We start from the raw sequence: 6149 nt of genomic DNA on the forward strand, positions 1-6149 counted from the left end.
GGAAGGAGCTGCACAGATCCAAAGCCAGGAGCCATGAGCCTGTTCCGGGTCTCCCACATGAGTGCAGGGACCCAAGGAATTAGGCCATCCTCCACTGCTTTCCCAGGGCACAGCAGAGAGCTGGATTGGTAGTGGAGCAGCCAGGACCAGAACCAGCGCCCATATGGGATGCTGGCACTGCAGGTGGCAGCCTTACCCACTATGCCACAGCGCCAGCCCCTTATTTATTAACTCTTAGGTCAAATGCTAGGGTAAACATTTAGAGGCATGGTCTTATTTGCCCTTCCATGACACTGCTGGAGGTAGACATGATTTTGCCCATTTTACATTTGGGAAATCTAAGGCATATAGAGTGTAAGTCACAGTGTCACAGACAGCAATCTTGAGCTAGTTGGGAAATGACTCAGAAGCTATTTATTCCAACCAACCATGTTCCTCTCAATCCAGCTCTCTGCTATGGCCTGGGATACCAGTAGAAGATGGCCCAAGTCCTTGGGCCTCTGCACCCACATGGAAGACCCAGAGAAAGCTCCTGGCTCCCAGCTTCAGATAGGCGCAGCTCTGGCCATTGCAGCCAATTGGGGAGTGAACCATCGGATGGAAGATCTCTCTCTCTCTCTCTCTCTCTCTCTCTCTCTCTTCCTCTGCTCTCTCTGTGAAACTCTGACTTTCAAATAAATAAATAAATAAATATTTTTTAAAAAAAAAGATAGTAAGCATTGTCAAATGCTTTCTCTCTAGCAAATTTTGAAAAGTGAGTCACATGGAAAATCGTCAGTCTATATTTTAGGGCTTTTTGTTCTTCATTTTTTTTTCCACATAGGACCATGACAGGATAGATTCCAAGCATGAGTAAATTTGTACATAATTTACATTTACCACTATACACAGGCATACATTTTACCTGCACTGATTCCATTAGCTCTCTTCTATATGGTTGATGTGGTAAATTTGTCATTAATACACAGAATGAAACTATATTTTTTTTCAACATTAGAACCAAATAAGTTTATATAGGACTCATTAGCTAGATGAATTCCACCATCTATATTGGGCATTCACATATGGAATTTCGGAATTTTTACTTCTTATAAATTTTTATGTGAAAAGGCAGAGATACAGAGAGAGACAGATACAAACTTACATCCACTGGTTCATTCTCCAAATACAAGAGCCACAGCTGCACAGACCAAAGCAAGGAGCCTGAAACTCAATCCAGTTCTTGCTGGGACCAAGAGCACAAGTTCCAAGCTTTAGCTCATAGTCACAGCTGCATATTACTGAAACCACCACTAGGTCTTAGACTGTACTATAGCAGCTGACCCACAATCAGTGTGAGTTGCCATTGGGCTTGAGGATTTATATTACATGCTACCTGAACACAACAGTTGAAGATACACCCAGTACAGTGTTGGCTCAAGCCACTGCTGGGCCTGAGGACCTATGTTCTGTGCTACATAGACCCTGCAGCACAGCCAGCTCATCCTTAGCCCTTGTCTCAACTTGGCAATAGAAAATGCTCACTACATTTCCCACCAAGCCTGTGGAGAAAATGCCACTGTTTATTTCTCTTGCCACCATTCTCATTCCTAGGGAATTACAAGGTAGACATCATCATTATTATGTACACACATGCACCTGGTCCACAAATATACCCCATCTCTCATGTGGCTTCTATAACCAGGGTATAGTCTACCACCACACACACCACACCAAATCCATTGAATAAAGAAGCAGCTAAATGTATATTAGACTAAGGTATCTACGTAGAACAAAAGCTAATGTATCCAACCAAATTACTGACCCAAGACACGTTTTCAAATTCTCTTAGGGAACCCCAAACTTCTATTGAGTATTGAGTGGGAAACGTGACCATCTAAATGATTTGAGGAATTAACAGAGAGCAGTGACTACACAGCAATAATTACAGTAAATACTGTTTTAAGGCAGACAAGGGCTAAGATTTCCTTAGCAGTAATGACATACACTGAATTAAAATCTATTTTTTATTATAGAACGATCAGTTTCTAACAAATGAAAATGTATCACCTACCTATTCCTTATGTAAATAATATTAAATTTCTTTGAAACTGGAAAACAAAAAAAAGAAAGTTATTACAAAAGCCATCTTATAAAAGAGGTAGTGACAACTGATTGACCAAATATACAAAACCTCAACACAGTAACAGTGACATAAAAAGTGTGAAAAGATGGTAGCATAATACCTCCAAAAGAATGCAATAATTCTATAGCAAGATGTCAAAGAAAATATTGATGAGATGCCAGATAAAGAACTCAAAAGAATGATCATAAGGAAAGTCAGTGAGATATGAGAAAATATAGACAAAGTTTAATGAAATCTGGAAACAATGATGTCAATGAGAAATTCATCAAAGAAAGAGAGATCTTGAAAAAGACAACAGCAGACACTGTGTAACTGCAGAATTCACTAGACCAATAGGAAACATAGTTAACAGACTAGATCAAGCTGAAGAAAGAGCATTTGAACTTGAAGGCAGGGCTCAAGTCATACAAAAGAGATTTTCAAGTCAAACAAAAGAAAAAGAAATCTGGAGAGAATGAAGAAAACTGTTAAATCTCTGAAACATGATTAAACAAATAAATGTTTGAATTTTGGAGTCTCCAAAAGAAAAAGAAAAGGAGAAGGGCATAGAAAAAACTATTCAATTACATAATAGCTAAATCTTCCCTGATTGTGTGAACATATGTTCACCCAGGTACTTGAGGCCCATAGGACCTGATATAGACATGCACAGAAAAGATTCACATTCTAACATTTTATACCCAAACCAGCAGATGTACAACACAGAGAATTCTAAAAACTACAATACTACAATAGAAAAGTGCTATATTACACTTAACAGGACATGCATTAGACTAAACAGATTTCTCAGCAGAAACCTTAAAGGCCAAGAGGGAATGGAATAACAGAAGTTAAGTTCTAGACAAAAGAAAAACAACCACGCCAACCAAGAATACCATACTCAGAAGGCTATTCAGAAATGAAGGAGAAATGCTTTCCAAGACAAGCCTGAATGGGAATTTATCAGGGAATGTATGTAAAGAGTCCTACATTGAGAAGCAAAAGAAAAATAAATACCATCATGTAAACATGAGAATGTGTAAAACCACAGGAAAATCAGATACACAAAAGAAAAATAAGATAAAATCTCATAAATCCAGTAAATGACCAAATCACAGGAATAAACAGGAGAAGAAAAGAACAAAAGATATTAAGATATTCAGAACAAAGAGGAAAAAACATTTTAGGGCTGGTGCTGTGGGTCACTCGTTTAATCCTCCACCTGCACTGCCAGCATCCCATATGGGCACCGGTTCTAGTCCCAGTTGCTCCTCTTCCAGTCCAGCTCTCTGCTGTGGCCCGGGAGTGTAGTGGAAGATGACCCAAGTGCTTGGGCTCTACACCCGCATGGGAGACCAGGAGAAGCACCTGGCTCCTGGCTTCGGATCGGCACAGCGCCGGCCATGGTGGCCGCTTGGGGAGTGAACCACTGTCTAACTCTGCCAAATAAATAAATAAATAAATATACAACAGAAAAAAACTATTTAAATGATAGCATCAAGTACTTAGATATTAATAAATTTGATTGTAAATGGACTAAATTCTCCCATTAAAAGATATAGATTGTATGAATGGATTTAAAAAAAAGAGGAGACCCAAATATATGCTACCTTAAATAACAGTAAAACACACAAACTCAAAGTGCTGAAAGGGAAATGATGGAAACAGAAACCAGAAAGTAACTAATAGCAAGCAGGAGTAGTTACAGTTACCTCAGAAAATAAAGACTTTTAAACGACGCCCGGCGCTGTGGCATAGTGGGTAAAGCCACTGCCTGCAGTGCCAGCATCCCATATGGGCACGAGTTCAACACCTGGCTGCTCCACTTCCAATCCAGCTCTTTGCTATGGTCTGGAAAGCAGTAGAAGATGCCTCAAGGCCTTGGGCCCCTGCAAGACCTGAAAGAATCTCCTGGCTCCTGGCTGGGTCAGGCTGAATCCATAAAGTTGGAACTCAACCCATGTCTTTGTGGGTGGCAGGGCCCCAACTCCTTGAGCTATCTCAAGGGTGTGTGTTAATTAAGGAAGCTAGATTAGAAAGTGGTTTTGGGACAGTCTAATATGCCACACAGGCATCCCAAATGACATCTTCAGCCATGCACACCAAATGCCCAGCTCAGGGACCATCAGTTTTTAGTGGATCATGGTCTGATACATTTTTGGTACTTTCTGATATATCAGGATAAGCATTTGCTGATTAACAAAAAAAGTGCCCCTTTACAGTCCATCAGTTATTTTTAAATCAAGTTTATACAGTTCATTATTATAAAATCCTTATGAGAGCAATCCTGTCCTAACTATTATAGCTTCTAAGAAAATCTTATTAATCACAAAATCAATATTCTTAAAAAAATTAAAAAACAAAAAAAACCCAACAAACCACTCTCCAGATATTTCTAAAATGTTTTGGATCTTGTTTTTGTAAATTCCATTTAGCTCTTTTCTGTATCTTAAATTTATTATGAGAATTTGGACCTGCCCTACTTGTTTGTTGTCCCAATATCATTTGACTATTGCATAACTTCTTCTCTTAAGTTAAATATGTATTTTTGAGAAGCACAAGACCAAAAGAGAGGAGAGAGAGAGAGAGAGAGAAAGAACCTCCTATCTATTTGCTCACTCCTAAAATGCCTGTGTCACCAATGACTGGGCTGAGCCAAAGCTAGGAGTCTAGAATTCAATCCAAGTCTTCCACATGAATGGCAGGAATGCAACTAGTGTCCTGAGTATTTATGAAATTCCTTTCTTCCTTACGAACTTTAAAGTCAGTGTATCAAGTTGCATTAAAGCACCATTTTTGCTGGGCCACTGTTGTAGGATAGTGGATAAAGCCACTGCCTGTGATGCCAGAATCCCCTATGAGCAAAGATTCATTTACAGGCTGCTCTACTTCCAATTCAGCTCCCTGCTAATGACATGGGAAAAGCAGCAGAAGTTGGCCCCAATGTTTGGGTTCCTCCCACCCAAGTGGGAGACCCAGATAAAGCTCCTGGTTCCTGGCTTTGGCCTGGCCCAGCTCTGACTGTTGTGGCCACCTAGGGAGTAAACCAGCAGATGGGAGGTCTCTTTGTCATCCTATCTCTCACTCTCTCCATTTTCTTTTAAGTAACTAAATAAATCTTTTAAAAAAAATTTTTGAATTTAGGTAGGGATTTCATGGAGTATAAATTTATTCAATTTTCATATCATTAGCTACATTTTTAAATTTCTTCATTGGTAATTGGCCCATTTGTAATTTCTGTATATTCTTATTTCAGTAAGATTAAAAATTTAAAAACATATTCATTGCGGTTGGCATTGTGGTGTATCAGATAGGGCTATTGCCCACAACACTGGCATCCATATGGGTGCTGGTTTAAGAACTGGTGGCTCCACTTCCATTCCAATTCCCTGCCAATGGTCCAAGCATTTGAGACCCTGCCATCTACGTGAGAGATCCAGATGAATCTCCTGGTGCTGGCAACTGTGACCATCTCCAGGGTGAGACAGTGGATGGAAGATCTCTGCTTCTCCTCCTCTCACATATTTTAATTTCCTCTGAATATGTATTTATGTTATCTTCCTCCTATCTAATAAGGTTTTTCCATAATCCCTTTCTTTTTTAACATTTTTAAAAGAAAGATCGCTTCTCGGCCTTTTGGCTAAGATCAAGTGTAGTATCTGTTCTTATCAGTTGAACATTTTTAAAAGATGTATTTATTTGAAAGGCAGAGTTACAGAGAAGAGAAGAGACAGGAGAGCAATCTTCCATCTGCTGGTTCACTCCCCAAATGGCCACAATAGGTGGAGCTGGGCCAGGCTGGAGCCAGGAGCCAGGAGCTTCTTCCAGGTCACCCATACGGGTAGCAGGGGCCCAGAGCACTTGAAACATCTTCTGCTGCTTTTCCAGGAGCATGAGCAGGAAGCTGGATCAGAAGTAGACCAGTTGGGACTTGAACTGGTGCTTATAGAGGATGCCTATGTTGCAGGTGGCACCTTAACCCATTATACCACAATGTCGACCCCTAATTTTTTTTAATTATTTTTATTTCAAAGGAAATAAATTT

At 39.8% G+C, this 6149-nt stretch overlaps 1 non-coding gene across 1 annotated transcript; it reads left to right on the plus strand.

The window, feature by feature from the left end:
* The first annotated feature begins 5724 nt into the window (after nucleotides 1–5724).
* On the plus strand, nucleotides 5725–5907 carry LOC127493390 (U2 spliceosomal RNA). The gene has a single exon (XR_007923434.2). It is a non-coding gene; the product is annotated as a U2 spliceosomal RNA (small nuclear RNA).
* The last annotated feature ends 242 nt before the right edge of the window (nucleotides 5908–6149 follow it).

Source organism: Oryctolagus cuniculus, chromosome 5, assembly GCF_964237555.1.
Source record: "Oryctolagus cuniculus chromosome 5, mOryCun1.1, whole genome shotgun sequence".
Classification (NCBI taxonomy): domain Eukaryota; kingdom Metazoa; phylum Chordata; class Mammalia; order Lagomorpha; family Leporidae; genus Oryctolagus; species Oryctolagus cuniculus.